Below are 18934 nucleotides of genomic sequence, written 5' to 3'. Positions count from 1 at the left end.
AGAATGAGAGAAAAATGTCATTGACAAATGTGCCACGTAGCAAAATCTGATTGGCTAATTATTTTAAGCAATGTAAATCGGGATCCTATGAGATGATAAAATTCAAAGGCTATTTTATGACGTAATTCGATGCAGTCATGATATTGAATTTGTAGTGGATTTAATTTTCACAAATTTTTGTTCTTTTTTTCCGTCAATATCACCAAAACTTTCCTCGATGAGAAAAAAAACTAATAATTATATAAACAAAAAAATTTGGTCTTGATAGGATTCGAACCTGGATCTACAGGATTGTAGTCCAGTGTTCTACCACTGTGCCAGGAGTATCTTGGCTCAAACGTCAGCTAGAAGGGTGTTTCACCACTGTATAGTAATACTAAGGCACAGGCTCCACATGGATACATTTCAAAATCCAAAATCTTTATAAATAACTTGGGGAAATGAATGGATCTCTAAGACTTGGTGATGATATCCCATCAAACATTTTGAAAGAAATCTTGGAAAAAATTAGTATGAAATATATCTATAAAAACGTCCACCTCAAAGAAACTGCATCCAACGTGGGAATAAAAATATCTCCTTTATTGTATATCATAGGCTATAGTTTTGTGTAATAGAATAATATTTTTTTTAATAAAGTACTGGTGGTTATAGAAAATTGACTAGTATTCTACGAAAAATTTCTTAGTTGTATACAGGCTTGTTGTACCTATGTTTCCATAATTTCTCTACTTTTTTGAAAATTATACTGACAAACAGTTTATTTGAAATCCATTTCTTAATATAGGTTTCCTAAAAAATGTTAATTTTTCCGGATAGCAGGAATATTTTGAATAAGTGGGAGTACATTCTTCCCACAGCGTAGTAATAATGAATACGATGCAATACATGAATTAATTAAAAAGAATATCATGAACTTATCTGGATGAATTTTTGCCGCCAAATCATTATCATTCTTACTATGGGTTAGTCCATTTTCCGTAAACGATAATTCACTTTTTTTCGGTGTAAGATTTTTTGTCCACATGAATGAAATAAGTTCAATAAAATCATTCCATATACGAATTCGGTTAAATTTTTTTATTCTGTAGAATAGTGTTACATAAATATAGGATAATGTTAACGAATATGTAAAATACATTCTTCCTAATTTCTACGAAAATCACATCGTTCAAACAAATAAAAAAGTCTTTGGCGCTATACGTAGTTCAAATTTCTTCAAAATTAGTTCATTTTAACTTAAATATGGGTCACTTTTTTCTGGTTGTGCCGTAAAAAGGCATTATATTGATTTATAAGTTCAACTCTGCTATAATCGGCTGATGCTGCAGCGTGTCCGTGTTTATTCTTGATGGAGGCAGCGCGTAATAACTACACTGAAAAAACAGTGAACCAACCAGTAAGATAACTTTCGATTAATTTTAGAAAATTTTGAATATTTTTAGAAATTTTTAACTAAACAGCGTTTGTATCACGCCGACGTCATAAAAATAAGTACATATTTTTCGACAAATTCAAGAAAATTTATTAGACATAATTAAGTTTTTTTCTCTTATTAGAGAAAAATTTGTAGTTTCAAGGAAAAAAATTGGGGTTCAAAATTGCAAGAATGTCTTTAGTTACATACGAAGTTCGTGATGAACGCATATGTAGTAAAATTTACAAATTTAAAGAAATACTGAATTATTTTGTGAAAGACACGAATTTAGTTAATCTTTATGCTTCATTTGAGAATATTTTTTCCTCGGTTTTAGTTAATTTAACTAACGTACGCAAAAAATGATTAGAGTAAATGAAACTTTCTCCAAACATAATAATTCCATGAACTAAAATAAAGTTAAATTGGCTTTAGTGAAGTAGAGAGTTAACTTTTTATACCCTCCACCATAGGATGGGGGTATATTAACTTTGTCATTCCGTTTGTAACACATCGAAATATTGCTCTAAGACCTCTATACTTTAATATATTCTGGGTCGTGGTGAAATTCTGAGTCAATTTGAGCATGTCCGTCCGTCTGTTGAAATCACGCTAACTTCCGAAAGAAACAAGCTATCGACTAGAAACTTGGCATAGGTAGTTGTTATTGATGTAGGTCGGATGGTATTGACAATGGGCCATATCGGACCACATTTAAGTATAGCCCCCATATAAACCGACCCCCAGATTTGGCTTGCAGAGCCACTTGGAGGAGCAAAATTCATCCGATCCGGTTAAAATTTGGTATGTGGTGTTAGTATATGGTCTATAACAAATTGGTCCATATCGGTCCATAATTATATATAGCTCCCATATAAATCGATCCCCAGATGTGACCTCCGGAACCTCTTGGAGGAGGAAAATTCATCCGATTCGGTTGAAATTTGATACATTGCGCTAGTATATGGCCGCTAACAGCCACGCAAAAATTGGTCCATATAGTTATTTCTATAGTTATATTTTTTTTATTATTTTTTTTATTTAATATACATGTATTTATAAATTCAATTGCGAATAAAGTTGACAAGAAAGATATTCTTACATACATATATATATATATATATATATATTTGTAAAGGCATAGCATTATAGCTGTTTGCCTATTATGTATTCAGAGATATTATATTGTTTTCAAAGATTATATTCATATCTTTCTGTATTTGATAGAATGTTCAAGATAATTATAAAGTGAAGTAATATTCGTGCCATTTAATATATCTACAACCTCATTTTCCATGAGGAACTGCTTACCAAAAAAGGACACTCTTAAATCTTTGTATATCGGACATCTCCCAATAAAGTGATGGGTATTTTCCGATTCGTTCATATTACAAACACTACATTAGCCGTCTGTATTATTTCTGAAGCAGCGAGAGTTAAGGTTTAGTAAGCCGCTTCTAGCTCTTATAATCAAACTGGAAGCGCGAGTACTGATATTTCCTATAAGTATTGGAGTTACATTATATTTTAGTCGTGGGTATAGGTCATGAAATTGCGAGTTGGAAGCATCAATACATGCATTATCATACTCATTTCGTTTTACATTTTCTATCATTTCTCTCCAATAAAAACATAATGGAATATCATTTAATGGAGGGGAATATTGTGTATCATTGCATAAATCAGTCCATCCCTTTGCCCAATATATTTCATGTTCAATTATACTCAGAGCCAATCTGTAGGGGAGTCTGTGATGATCAAGTTCTAGTACTCTTTTTATATAACATAGATGCAATCTTAATGATGATGTAAACATTGAGTTCAGCCCAGTTTCTAGAAGTAGAACATAGTTCGGAGTATTCGAAGGCAGACAAAATAGTTTCTTAATAAAGAAACGAAATAATTTCTCTACTGTGTCATATCTCTCAAAGCCCCAAATCTCGGCAGCATATAACATAATAGATTTGGAGCATGCATCGAAAATTTTCATCTTGTTGGAACTCGCAAGTCTCGGGTGTTTAATGTAGCTGAACCATGTAGAGTTAATAGCTATTTTTGACGCTGAAAGTTTATTCTGTTGATGCTTTCTAAAAGATAAATTGTATGCTATCTCTACTCCAAGGTACTTATAGTAGTTTACAATCTCTATTGTCTCCTCGCCAAGGGTCCACCTTAAACTTGAAGAAATTCTAGGACCTTTTCGGAACACCATAATTTTCGACTTTTGCAAGTTTATATGTAAATTCCATGTATTACAATATTCTCCCAATGCATCTATCATTCGTTGTAGTCCTGTAGGAGAATCCGACAGGATAACGATATCGTCAGCGTATAGTAGGACTTTGACATTCATACCAACGACATTTACACCCTCTGGGAGAATGTTGGGCAAATCATTCACATACAGTGAAAAAAGTATCGGACTAAGAACACATCCCTGCTTGACACCCGTGTCCGTTGAGAAAAATTCTGTTTATAAAATAGACTATTTCTTGGAATGAGGTCAAAGGCCGCCGAGAAGTCAACAAAAAATGCATATGTAAATTTATTCCTGAGATTGTTCAATTTAACAATATTTACAAGGTTGAAAATGCTGTCATCCGTTGAATAACCCTTCCTGAAGCCTGCCTGAAATTCGTTCAGAATATTGTGACGTTCGAGCCACTCGGATAATCTGTTCACGGCCATTTTCATGTAGCTCCGTTAGGCTTTAACTGCCAGTTAACAGAAAGTAAATTGCAAATATCTTCTCTCCGGTTAACTTTAACTGAAATTTTTTCGCCAGTTAAGTTCCTAACTGGCCTATGGAATATAAAGGCAGGATGACAGCTTCGTCTATAATACGGTTTAAAAGTTGGTTAGTTAACGGAACACTAACGGAGCTTTATGAAAATGGGGGTCAGTAACATAATATTGAAAATTTTACTTATACTGTCGATTAGGGAACGTTGGGATCGCCCTTCTTATGTAAAGGAACTAGAAGAGATTGTCTGAATGATAGTGGTATATTTTCACGTAGGAAAATGTGATTGAATACTTTCAGTATATTATGATGGAACAAATTTGGCGAAAATCTGTAGAATTCGTAAGGAATTCCATCTTGACCTGGAGATTTCTTGGACTTAAGGTTGACAATACAAGCTTGCAATTCACAAAACTCAAAGGGGAATCAAGTATGGAATCGACGAAATAGGGCAGACACCAGTTTATATGTTGGAAATCGGAGCTAGTTTTCAATAAAGAACTGAAATATCCACGAAAATCGTTGGAGTTCAGATTACTTTTCTGGCGTAAAGCCCGATTCTTCAGGGAATTAGATATATTCCACCAGTCCTTCCCATCCTTTACATAATCCAACATTCTGAGGTTTTCATTGAAGTATTCCATCTTCTTACTATTGCACAGTCTCGTGAATCTCGATCTCGTAGAATAGTAACGCTTTCTATTATCCGATGTAGGATTCAACCGAAATTCCCTCAAACGCTTACGCATAGTGCGTCTAAGCCGATAACAAGCCCAATCGAACCACCCCTGTTTCGGTTCAAAAATTCTTTTGCTCCTTCCATCATCTTGAGCCTGCCTTATTCTTTCTGTTATCAAGTATACCATTTCGTCCACCGTCATATCACTGTCGAATTTCATTTTAGCTGAGAGTTCAGTTATATTGCGGATGAACTGTCCACTTTTTTTAGGATTCCAATAAAGCTTCCCAAGGGAAATGTCGTTCCTTATACTACGATATGTTCTTGGAAAATTAAACTCAAGGCAAAGAGGCATATGGTTCGAGAAGGGTTTTGATGGAATAGTAAGTTCTCGAACGTATGGTAATAGATCGAATGAACAAAAGGAGTAGTCGATAACAGAGCTTCCATTGCACCACAGAAACTAAATTCCCCAGTAGTATCACCTGACGTTCGATTATTTAGCACAATGTGCAGTTTAAATATATTGGAATGAAATCAAAATACTTATCATTAATTTTGGCATTTAATATGGTGTATGTATTATGAGTTACAAATTTAAGGTGACATTTTGTTTCAATTTCCTTTTTAAAACCATATAGACATCGTCCACTTGCACGGCCTGATCTATGTATCTTTACAGCTGAAACCCGGGCCTCACGCTTGACACCTGCCATCAAATTTTGTACAGCCACCTTGTCCACCTTCTTCGCCGCAGAAAGCCAGTTTTCCTTGAACTGCTGCTCGTCCTTAGCAGTTTTTTGGTCTTCTTTAGGTTCCACTTGACAATAGCCCAGTATTTCTCAATTGGGCGGAGCTCTGGCGTGTTGGGAGGGTTCTTGTCCTTGGGAACCACCTGCACGTTGTTGGCGGCGTACCACTCCATGGCCTTTTTACCGTAATGGCAAGATGCCAAATCCGGCCAAAACAGTACGGAACAACCGTGTTTCTTCAGGAAAGGCAGCAGACGTTTATTCAAACACTCTTTCACGTACATTTCTTGGTTGACAGTCCCGAAAGCTATGAAAATGCAGCTTTTCAAGCCACAGGTACAGATGGCTTGCCAAACCAGATATTTCTTTGCGAACTTTGACAGTTTTATGTGCTTGAAAATATCTGCTACCTTTCCCCTTCCTTTTGCCGTATAAAACTCCTGTCCCGGAAGCTGCTTGTAGTCGGCTTTGACGTAGGTTTCGTCGTCCATTACCATGCAGTCAAACTTCGTCAGCATCGTCGTGTACAGCCTTCGGGATCGCGCTTTGGCCGTCGTATTTTGTTTAACATCGCGATTTGGAGTCACTACCTTCTTGTTAGTCGATAGTCCGTCTCGTTTTTTTGGCTCGATGCACGGTTGTAGACGATACACCCAGCTTATTTGCGGCATCTCGGAGAGAGAGGTTAGGGTTTCGCTTGAAACTACCGGCAACTCTCTTTGTCGTCTCAGCGGCTTCCGGTTTTCGATTTCCCCCCGATCCAGACTTCCTGGCTGTCGACAAACGTTCCCCAAACACTTTAATTACATTAATTAATTAATTAATTACATTACAACTATTAATCTAAAGAACATAGGTACGTATATATTTATTTCTGCTATAATTCTTAGGATTTTGTAGGGAATGCAGTTAACTCCACTGACCCCACTTTGCCATAACATAATCACACACGCAGAGTAGAGTTCTATCCAGCAAAGAAAAAATCATCGAAATCGGATCCAATTTACGGAGTTGATTGCTAAAACAAAATTTCATACCACCGAGATGACCAACTTTCAACGCCTACAGGTCCGCCCGTGGATCCACAAATTTGCAGCCTAAGAGGAAAACACTTCAGGTTTCATGCAAAGAAAAAATTATGTTGATATCTTTATCCGTTCAAAAGTTATAGAATTATTTCCAACAAAACGATTTGGAACCACCGTGCACCGGGGGTTGAACCTGGGTCTGTTGGCACCATAACAGAACGCTTTAGCACATTTTGTTTTTTTTTTTTTCTGGCATATAGTTTTGTATAAATATATTTTTTCCATTAAAAATCAAAAAAAAAGTTAAAAATTGTCGTAATTTGCAAAACCTTTTTAAAATAACTTCCATGGAAGTGAAAATTTCAAACGACACAGGTTCAAATCCCAGCGGGGATGAATTTTTTTATTATTATTTTTTTTTTTACTTTTTTATTGATTTTCTATTCATTTTTGCGTAATTTAATTATCCAAAACTTAAATTTTCACTTAAAACGACCTAATTCCGCACTTTCTAAGATTTGTCTAAAAGGATTGAATTTGAAGTGGAAAAAACTTGATGGGGGATTCCAGGATGCGCTTTACAAGAAATGTTTGTGGAAAAACTTCCCATTTTTGCTGGGTATGTTTTCAGCACTTTATTTTCATTTTTATTTATTTATTTATTTATAGTTGATACTAAATTTATAGTAAATATAATATTAGTATAAAGATATAAAAAAGCATTGGCAACTGAGGCCATCAGCTAAAAATTTTATTTTAAACAAATTATAACAAGCTAGTTGCGCTTGGTGTTTCACAAAACATAAAACGGCTCTTGTAGCAATACTTTCAAGATACTTTACATGATTTTCTTCAATGTGTTGAGACATTTCGAATCAAATACTGTGCGTAATTGAATTATTAACGGCATCTAAATAACACAATTTTCAGTTGATATTAAATTATTTAAGCTTTATTGAGTTGGGACGAAAACTCTGTCCTATCTTTCCAGCGGGCTCGTGTCACGCATATTAATAAAGAAATCTTTAGGTAACGCAACAATATTTATTTGTTATATCGCACGCAGATATTTTTATATCAACTTTTCCTATCCGGGAATATTTTTTTCTTTCACATTACATCGACTTTGCATGCCAATGGAGGCAACGTGCTATTCAGTATACTTCTCTATTCAATAAACGAACAGATGTTGGCTATTCGTTACTAATTGGAATATTGTAACCTTTATATGAAATGTAACACTTGGTTTATCATCACGCAATGGTAACACGCTTATCTTTAATGGTTTAAGAATGTTTATGAGTTTAAGAAATGCATTTCTTATTGGTGGCACAGGCAATGCTACTCAACAAAATTTCATTAATCATGATGAGAGTTTATTATTTCGTACCCTTCCACAAGAAAACCATGCTGCGATGCGTTTGCAAATTTGTTTCGAGATCTACATATATGTACATTCAATTCTTCGTGGAACAGTGTTTGAAAATAACATAATAAAAAAATATAAAGCAACATCAACTCTATTTTTACGCAACACACACTAATGTACAGACTGGAGAAATGTTTGGAATCAAGAAAACATAATTTCCGTATCCCATTGTAGCTCAGGTTTAAAGTTATGACCATTAGCGTAGCTAGGGGGGGGGGGCTATAGCCCCCTAGCAAAATATTAATAGACTGAATTTATAGGTTCAATTAATGTTTTATTTTATAAAAATGAATAAAAAATCAGACTTCAACATAACTAGACAATTAATTTATAAAATAGCAACTAAAAGTAGTTCCACACTTTTTCCCACAAAAAATTTGGGTTTTGTTCTAATGGCACAACTAAAGAAGAATTTAATTATATAAACTACGCAGGAAGTTAATTTAGTTAAATTTTATATAACTGTTTTTTTTTCGTATGTTTAATGGGTAGTTTTTTAATAGGTTAAAAAAGAGTAAGAGTTTATAAAATGGTACAAATTTTTCAAATTTTGCTGCAAACAAACCAACAAACATTGTTTTTTGGAATAATAGTATATAATTTGTGTTATAAACATATTTTACAGGATATATAAACAATTAAATATATATTTGTTTATTTTTATATCATTTTAATTTTGAAATTTGCGTCTTAAAAATTTTAAATAAAAAAGTTTGAGTGATTAATGAAATTATATGTACCTAATTTTCAGAAATAATTTAAGTATACCCTGTGCCACACTGTGGAACACTCATATAACCACAGGGGCCAAAATTTTAATCCGATTTGCTTAAAATTTTACACAGAAAGTATAAGTAAGGTTCTGTATATACCAAGTTTGGTTGAAATCGGATCAGATTTAGATATAGCTCCCATATATCTTTCGCCCGCTTTACACTCGTGCGACCACCGATTTACGTGAAATTTTGAACAGCGAGTAGAATTAACATTTTATATATGCGTGCCAGAATTGGTTAAAAGCGGTTCAGATTTAGATATAGCTCACATATATAGGTTTTTCCGATTTGGACAAAAAGGAACAAAATACCCACATAATCCTTGTAAAATCACCACTGCTAAGTCGAAAACTTGTAAAACTAACTCCAATTTCTAATACATATGTATCAACCGATAAATTATAAATATGTTACACTTTTGCGAAGTTGCCTAAAAATTGCTTCAGATTTACATGTTTCCTATATTTTTGAACTACATAGAAAAAAAATGTCTTGTAAAGGACCATTTTAACTTCCACATAGTTAAAAAAAAATTACTGTAATATATTTAATTTTTCGTAACCACGACGAAAATTTACTTAGCTAAAGGAAAGCTTATAAAATTTCATTGAATGTTTTTTAGTTCACTAACTACGAAATGGGAAGGAAATTTCCTTAAATAAATTTCCAATACAATAGTAAATACATCGTTGATTGTATTATAAAAATACAACGGCAATATAAAAATCTTACTACGAAATGTGGACAATTTGCTAAGAAAAAAATTTTGTTTGGAAAAAAATTTTTGTAGTAAAAATTAACTTAACCACATTACCGATCCAACCGTGGTAACAATTTGATACAGATTCGACATAGAAGTCAGTTATCTGAGCGGCAGTTTTATATATGCGACGCGTCTCTGGAATCAGTTACCCAATCAACTTCAACTTATATAGAACACAGTGCAGTTCAAGACGAAGCTGACAAAAATATCTAAATCAGGACAGTTAATCACAAAGAAATCTTTATGTATAAATAACAATATCGAATTCAGTATCAGTAACAACAATATCTAATTCAGTATGTAAATCCAATTCCTTCATTTCTTATTGTATTTATTACATTTGTTATAACATTACTGATTCTAATACTCATTATAAGATATATATCTTTTGTATTAGGAAAGCAAAATAAATGAAATGAAATGATTCGTATGATGTTCACCTACAGCTTATTCCTCTTTTTATTATAAGTTGAAGTATTTTTCCTCACATTGAAAATTTTAGATAAAGTAGTAGTTAATATAATCGTTGACAGGTGTATATCATTTTTTATAGATTCCTCGTAAATTTTGAATATATTTGACCTTATCCTACGAGGGCGGTTCAGAAAGTTTTTAGCTTATCAATGAAAGATAATAGTTAGTTTTTCAAAAATATGTTTATTTTTCAATATAATCTCCTGAAACTTCAATACACTTAGTCCAACGCTTTTCTAGCAATTCTATCCCTTGAATAAAATAGTTTTCCTCTTGGTCTTCAAAATAGTGGTTTACAACTGTAATTGCATCTTCATTTGAGGTAAAACGCTTGCCAGCAAGGAATTTTTTTAGATTTGGGAACAAGTAAAAGTCACTGGGAGCTAAATCAGGAGAATAAGGTGGGTGGTCAAGCAACTCGTACTTTAATTCGTTGATTTTAGCCATTGTTAAAACACTCTTGTGCGCTGGTGCGTTGTCTTGATGAACAATTATTTTTTGTGTTGTAAGCCAGGACGTTTTTCGCGAATTTGTATATTTAATTGATCCAAAAGGTTGCAATAATACTCTGAATTTATTTTGCAGATAGTCAATCAATAAAATACCTTTGAAGTCCCAAAAAACCGTTGCCATAACCTTACCAGCTGATTGAATTGTTTTTGCCTCCTTTGGGGCACTTCCTCCAGCTTCAGTCCATTGTTTGGATTGTTCTTTTGTCTCTGGAGTACAGTGGTGGATCCATGTCTCATCAACAGTTATGAAACGACGCTTAAAATCCATTTTATTTCGCTTAAAACGATCCAAACAAGCTTGAGAAATGTTCATTCTTCGACTGTTAACAAATGCGGCACCCATCTTACAGAAAGCTTTTTCATCTGTAGTTCTTCATGCAAAATTAAATGGACTCGATCATTTGAGATGCCCATGATAATAGCAATTTCACGCACTTTTATTCGTCGATCATTTAATACCATATCATGCACTTTGGCTACAATTTCTGTTGTTGTTGCTGTTTTTGGACGTCCACTATGTGGTTCATCTTCAATGCTTTTACGACCACGTTTAAATTCAGCAACCCATTTTTTTACTGTTGCATATGAAGGGGCACTTTCACCTAACACTTTCAGCATATCATTATGAATTTCTTGCCCCGATAAACCTTTTTTATGTAAATATTTAATGACAGTACGCATTTCTAATTTTTCCATTGTAAAAAATTGCGGATGCGTCTTTTTTGAACACCTGTTTCTATATGAAGGAGTTGCCAGATCGAAACAAAATTTAATATGTGTTCATAACAGAGATGGAAGTTTCCAAAACACTTAACTTTTTTCTGTTTATAGCGCGTTTTTTGTGCTAGGCCAAGAAGTTTCCGAACTGCCCTCGTATAGATAAAATACCAACTAATCAATAAACGTGCTACTGGAAAATGAAGTGAGAATAGGGTGATGAAATCATTGCATCATATGAGGGAGTTTTAAGAGATATTTTGTGTATATCTCGTTTTGTTGTTTGTGTTTTTTATTGCGTCTTTTATGCTGTTTGGTTGTTTTGATTCTAGAGGCAGTGCGGATGAATTTCTGAAATGTTTCTTGTGTGTTGTTGGTATCTTTTGTTGCAGTAGCGAGATCAGAAAGGGATCGTGTGTGTGGAATTGTTTTTCTTTACGGCAGGTATGTGTTCTTTATCAAAGACAATAAACTTGAGGAAGATAGGAAATTGGCTTGCGTCATACCAACTGTTGCATTTACCATGTTAGTTCCATACATGTTCGTAATTTTTTTATTTGTTTTTCGTTTTTATTTTTTAAATGAAAAACTTAATTTTCCTAATGAAATAATGTTAAATTTTAGGCAACAACAAAAAAACTATATTTTCCCGTATAAGGAAATTTATTTCGTGCACTTAATTTCTTTTTATTTGCATTTTAATGCTATGACAATACTTGTCGTGTACGCGTTTGGTTCGAGTATGAAACTAACACGGTAAATGGTTTGATCTCCTCAGTAGCCAATTTCCCATCTTCCTCAAGTTTATTGTCTTTGTTCTTTATGACTATATGTGTCTTTGAGTTTTATTGCTGCATTCAGTTCTGCTGATACATGTATGAAGCGCTCACGTGGTTTTAATTTTGCAAAATTTTGCGTGCGGTATTGGTGTTTATTAATGAAATTATTTCGAAACTTTTTAGAAACTGAGAAATGAATGGTGTGATGTTAGAGAAAACAATAACGCTTTATATTGATAAAAAAAATAAATATCCAAAAACAAATCACAGATTAAGCAACTGTATATTTCTGTTAATAGTTTAAAATTAGTGGGGATTTTAAATTGATTTACATAAAAAAATATACATCATGAGTGGTGATAGGACAATCTATATTACAACAATTTTTATCTCAGAGCGAACAACAAGAACTGCTTCTGAACCGATTCTATCTTATTAATGTAAACATCATACTGAGGATCCCACACGATAGAACCATACTCCAGAATTGGTCTAACAAGGGCAGTAAAAAGCCTCTTGGTAACATAAGGGTCCGAAAACTGCTTCGTCCAACGCTTTTAAGAACCGCAGATGCCTTACTCATCAAAATTAAGCCTACGATCCATAACAATGCCAAGATCAACAAAAGAATAACGTGCCCTGTATACTATACCGAACATCAATAGACATAGACCTGAAGAAACGCATAAACTTGCATTTCTTCACCAGTATGGAGTATAGTGGTGGATCCATGTCTCATCAACAGTTATGAAACGACGCTTAATATCCATTTTATTTCGCTTAAAAGGATCCAAACAAGCTTGAGAAATGTTCATTCTTATGCGTTTTTGATCGACTGTTAACAAATGCGGCACCCATCTTGCAGAAAGCTTTTTCATCTGTATTTCATTAAATGGACTCGATCATTTGAGATGCCCATGATAAAGGGTGATTCTTTTGAGGTTAGGATTTTCATGCATTAGTATTTGACAGATCACGTGGGATTTCAGACATGGTGTCAAAGAGAAAGATGCTCAGTATGCTTTGACATTTCATCATGAATAGACGAACGATCTGCCACAACGTCGAATTTTCAGTGAATGGGCCCTAGAAAAGTTGGCAGAAAATCCGCTTTTTTATCGACAAATTTTGTTCAGCGATGAGGCTCATTTCTGGTTGAATGGCTACGTAAATAAGCAAAATTGCCGCATTTGGAGTGAAGAGCAACCAGAAGCCGTTCAAGAACTGCCCATGCATCCCGAAAAATGCACTGTTTGGTGTGGTTTGTACGCTGGTGGAATCATTGGACCGTATTTTTTCAAAGATGCTGTTGGACGCAACGTTACGGTGAATGGCGATCGCTATCGTTCGATGCTAACAAACTTTTTGTTGCCAAAAATGGAAGAACTGAACTTGGTTGACATGTGGTTTCAACAAGATGGCGCTACATGCCACACAGCTCGCGATTCTATGGCCATTTTGAGGGAAAACTTCGGAGAACAATTCATCTCAAGAAATGGACCGGTAAGTTGGCCACCAAGATCATGCGATTTGACGCCTTTAGACTATTTTTTGTGGGGCTACGTCAAGTCTAAAGTCTACAGAAATAAGCCAGCAACTATTCCAGCTTTGGAAGACAACATTTCCGAAGAAATTCGGGCTATTCCGGCCGAAATGCTCGAAAAAGTTGTCCAAAATTGGACTTTCCGAATGGACCACCTAAGACGCAGCCGCGGTCAACATTTAAATGAAATTATCTTCAAAAAGTAAATGTCATGGACCAATCTAACGTTTCAAATAAAGAACCGATGAGATTTTGCAAATTTTATGCGTTTTTTTTAAAAAAAAAGTTATCAAGCTCTTAACAAATCACCCTTTATATATATATATATATATATATATATATATATATATATATATATATATATATATATATATATATATATATATATATATATATATATATATATATATATATATATATATATATATATATATATATATATATATATATATATATATATATATATATATATATATATATATCCGAGCTCACATCCGAGCTCATGGGTCTCAAATGGTTGTTGCTCGGGATGAGGTATTTTCACTATATTTTAAGAAAACGAATTTCGATGTGTTGAATTCGCTATCCCTTGATTAATTCTATCAACTCTATCCCTTGATTAAGATAGTTTTCCTCAAGGTCTTCAAAATAGTGGTTTACAACTGTAATTGCATCTTCATTTGAGGTAAAACGCTTGTCAGCAAGGATTTTTTTTAGATTTGGGAACAAGTAAAAGTTACTGGGAGCTAAATCATGGGAAAATAAGGTGGGTGGTCAAGCAACTCGTACTTTAATTCGTTGATTTTAGCCATTGTTAAAACACTCTTGTGCGCTGGTGCGTTGTCTTGATGAAAAATTATTTTTTTGTGTTGTAGGCCAGGACGTTTTTCTCGAATTTGTACATTTAATTGATCCAAAAGGTTGCAATAGTACTCTGAATTTATTGTTTTACCCTTTTGCATATAGTCAATCAATAAAATACCTTTGAAGTCCCAAAAAACCGTCGTCATTACCTTACCAGGCGATTGAATTGTTTTTACCTTTTTTGGGGCACTTCCTCCAGCTTCAGTCCATTGTTTGGATTGTTCTTTTGCCTCTGGAGTATAGTGGTGGATCCATGTCTCATCAACAGTTATGAAACGACGCTTAATATCCATTTTATTTCGCTTAAAAGGATCCAAACAAGCTTGAGAAATGTTCATTCTTATGCGTTTTTGATCGACTGTTAACAAATGCGGCACCCATCTTGCAGAAAGCTTTTTCATCTGTGTTTCATTAAATGGACTTGATCATTTGAGATGCCCATGATATTAGCAATTTCACTCACTTTTATTCGTCGATCATTTAATACCATAGCCTTTATGAGTAAAAAGTTAAACACCGCGCAACGTAACTACAGTGTTACGGAGCGTGAGTGTTTGGCTGCTCTAGAGGCTATCAAAAAGATCAGATGCTACCTTGAACTCCATGATTTTGAGGTCGTTACGGATCATTCCAGCCTCCTGTGGCTGATGCGTCAACCTGACCTTAGCGGACGGTTGGCAGATGGGTATTTAAATTACAACCCTATAGGTTCACGATCAGTCACAGGAAGGGTAAGGACCATATTGTTCCCGACGCACTGTCGAGAATTCCCACGGAAGAAATTTCGGCGTTAGAAATTGGTGATCCAGCCATAGACTTTAATTCTGCTTCCTTTGAAGATGTAGATTACAAGGATTGAGAGACATGGTTATGAGAAACGAAAATAAATATCCCGTTGTTAAAGTAGTGGATAAGTTCGTTTACTTCCGAACAGAACACTACTCGGGTGACGAATCTCAAGAACAACAATGTTGGAAGCTTTGGATTCCGCTGAGACTTCGTAGGGAGACCATATCAAAAGCTCATGATGTCCCTGAATGTTCTCATGGCGGCATGGCCAAAACAATAGAGCTTCTAAGACGTACATTCTATTGGCCTGGCATGGTGAAAGATGTACGGGACTACATCCGTAATTGCGAGACATGCAAGGTTACGAAAGCTCCAAACTCAGTATTGAAGTCTCCAATGGGTAGATTACCCGAAACTGTCCGTCCGTTCCAGCGATTATACGTGGATCTGTTAGGTCCATATCCTAGAACAAAATCCGGATACATCGGCATTCTGATAGTTCTAGATCACCTATCAAAGTTCCACTGGCTATGCCCACTTAAGAAGTTCACTGCATCCCCTATCCAAGAATTCTTACAAAAGCATATATTTCATATATATGGAATTCCTGAATGCATAGTTAGCGATAACGGCAGCCAGTTTCGCTCCAATGAGCTAAATGCATTTTTGACCTCCTACGGTATTAGACATATTTACACAGCCCTTTACTCCCCGCAATCTAACGCCTCGGAGCGGGTTAATCGCTCATTGATTGCTGGGATAAGATCTTATTTAAAGGATGACCATAGACAATGGGACGAAAAGCTCAGCCATATTAGCTGCGCTCTTCGTAACTCCTTCCATCAGGCTATCAAATGTTCCCCATATCATGCCATTTTTGGCTTCGATATGGTCATTCATGCCTCACAATACGAAATTCTCAAAAATTTGAATCAATTGAATGAGTCCAGTGTTTCGTTAGCTAGAGATGACCATCTTCAACATAAAGGAAGCCTATGAAAGAAATCAAAATACATATAATTTGCGGACCAGACTACAGTCTTTTGATATAGGACAGATTGTATATCGAAGGAACTTCGCTCAGTGCAACGCCGAGAAACATTTTAATGCTAAGTTTGCTCCGGTTTTTATAAAGGCAAGAGTGAAGGAAAAACTAGGCAAACATTATTACCTCTTAGAAGATGTGGATGGCAAAATAATGGGAACGTATCATGGGAAAGATATCCGTACCTGATCGTCCTTTTTCCATTTAATTAAGTTTCGTATAACTCACTTAATTATCCGGTTTTGTGGTGGACGATATATTGTCTACCCATAGAGACATTAAATTTTATTAACAATACACTAAGCCCTTATATGGTAGCAATTTTTATGGTTGTTGTGACAAAAGTTTGCACTCTTTAAAATTGGTCTCAAACCCCATATCTGTCCATCCGTGCATTCGTATGTAGTATGATTGCTCAATAGCCTATATTGTTTGGTATTGATGCAATTTGTCTGATATTGACTTAAAATTTATTTTTGGTAAGCAGAAAAGTGTAAAGTGTCTTGTAGTCGACCATGACCGGATTTGGCTTTCTCATTTATTTCTTTCTGTTAATTTAGCTTTGACTACTTTAATATTTTTATCAATGGTCGCGATGATGGGAATGGAATTCCAGTTTTCCTACATGGGACAATTCTTTCACATGCACCTTTCTCCAAAACACTTTGAGGGAACAATATTTTTTTCTTTTTGGAATTCTGTAGTTTTTGTAAGAAAAACAAAAAAAAAAGGAAAAATAAGAATCCAACAACAAAATTATTTTTTTCTCTTTCTGTCTCATAATAAGTCTAGCTTGCAAATGCTAAATCTTGTTAACAGCTGATTTCATTCATATTTTGTGTTGACATACGCCGCAAAGCACTGATGTGAGGCGTACTCATAAAGGTGTTTGTCATGGATAATATCATTGATAACATAACCAGTTCGTAAAACATTTAATATTTTCTTAGAATTTTGCGTAATTTCATTCATGAAATATTCTCGGGAATAATGCAAATTTTATAGCAAATTTGCATTCATAAAATATGCTGCGTACTAGATACTTTTGTTGGCCAGAATGGATGACCTATTGAATGAATTGGCAATGCGGAAAAACTCTCGCAAATATTCTACTTTTGCATAGATTTGACATTTTGCTTTGCTCTGGTTGAGAAAACTCAGGCTTATCACTGAACTGCAGCCAAATTCAGGTTCTATTTCCTGTAAACTTCGTAGATAGCAAGTTCGTTCACAGTGAAAATTATACAAAGTATATCCATGTTTATATTATGAATCCATACAAAAGATTTATTTAGTGACAACCTATTTTTACCCATTTTATTCGATTCTGTGGCTAATTATAAAACTTTTGAAGGTAAATTCATTTTATCAGAATTTTTTGTTGAGCAAATGTTTAATTGGCTGAAAATGGTTTTCAGATTAACATCAGGGGAACACGTTTCATAATTTTCCCCAATTTTTGGTACTCCTCCTTATTGCTGGGACGACAGCCATCAAAGATTTCGAATTTTCCCAAACTGTGCCATCCAAAATTGCGATCACTCTACCTACAGGGTAGTAGTGGATCGAATCATTTTGTTGAGACATCTCCCAGTCTTGGAGCAACAGTTCATCCTGAAATACCAGAAGATTTAGTGCCTTCGACCATCATCTTTGTTTTGAAATGACGCCTTGCCATCATACACCCGACTAGAGAATAATAACCTCGTTTTGGCCCAATCCAGTACACCAGTGTGAAGCAATTTTATCTCATAAAGTCGGGAAAGTCTTAAAATTTTTCATTAACATTAAATATTTTTTTCCAATCGTAATTCTTCAAACTTCGTTACTGGACACAACATGCAAACAATCTTAATTTATTAATGCATTTCAAATATTTTCCAAAAACAAATCCAAATCCTAGAAATTATTAGAATTTAAAATGAGAAGTTCATTAAAAATTACGACCACAATTAACTTTTTCCAATACGCCCAATTAATTATTTAAAATTTTATAATTGATACGCATAAAAAATCAATCGCCTTAAAATAATATTATTAATTTAAAAATGATTTTGAAAATCCAAATGATATTTGAGAATGACATAAATTTCGCTCAATACTGTTTCTTAACTTATTAAATTTAAAAGTATTTTTTTAAGAGAAAAAGAATGGAAATTCAGCTTATCCTTTCCTTGCAAACAAGTCCGACATTAGTCTACAGATTTTGTTTTTAAGTAACACTTCATTACAAAAAATTGGTTGATACACTGTGTATCTGTTGTTAAAATGTTGAAACGCTATAACTATTTATAATCTGTAGTTTCGTGGTGAGGAAAATTCTCAACATTCGCAAATTTATTCAAGAGTAATAATTCAAAACATACTGATTTAATTTGCATCAAGAAAAAATAATATTTGTCGTATGCTACAAAACGAAGGTATCAATGAATGCAGAAAATAATTTTATATCATTTTTACGCTACGTTGGTAAACAAATGTGGTTCATAACAAATCATCAATAACATCAACCAGCATCCAGATCAGAGTGAAGGCCTTCAACGGATCGGGGAGTGGTGGTAAGTTTTTACTACTTTCATTCATTACGTTTTCTTGCATTCATAACATCGTACTCACATGCTTTG

The 18934-nt window shown here is 34.3% G+C and overlaps 1 long non-coding RNA gene across 1 annotated transcript; it reads right to left on the bottom strand.

Annotated features, from left to right (window-relative positions):
* Window positions 1-17564: 17564 nt before the first annotated feature.
* On the bottom strand, window positions 17565-18376 carry LOC142240798 (uncharacterized). Its single transcript, XR_012723393.1, has 2 exons — window positions 18268-18376; window positions 17565-18209 (listed from the first exon to the last, which is right to left on the bottom strand). It is a non-coding gene; the product is annotated as an uncharacterized LOC142240798 (long non-coding RNA).
* Window positions 18377-18934: the final 558 nt, after the last annotated feature.

This window comes from Haematobia irritans, chromosome 1 (genome assembly GCF_050003625.1).
Source record: "Haematobia irritans isolate KBUSLIRL chromosome 1, ASM5000362v1, whole genome shotgun sequence".
Lineage (NCBI taxonomy): Eukaryota > Metazoa > Arthropoda > Insecta > Diptera > Muscidae > Haematobia > Haematobia irritans.
Note: the sequence above shows the minus strand (reverse complement) of the source record. Positions and strands in the feature narration are given on the sequence as shown.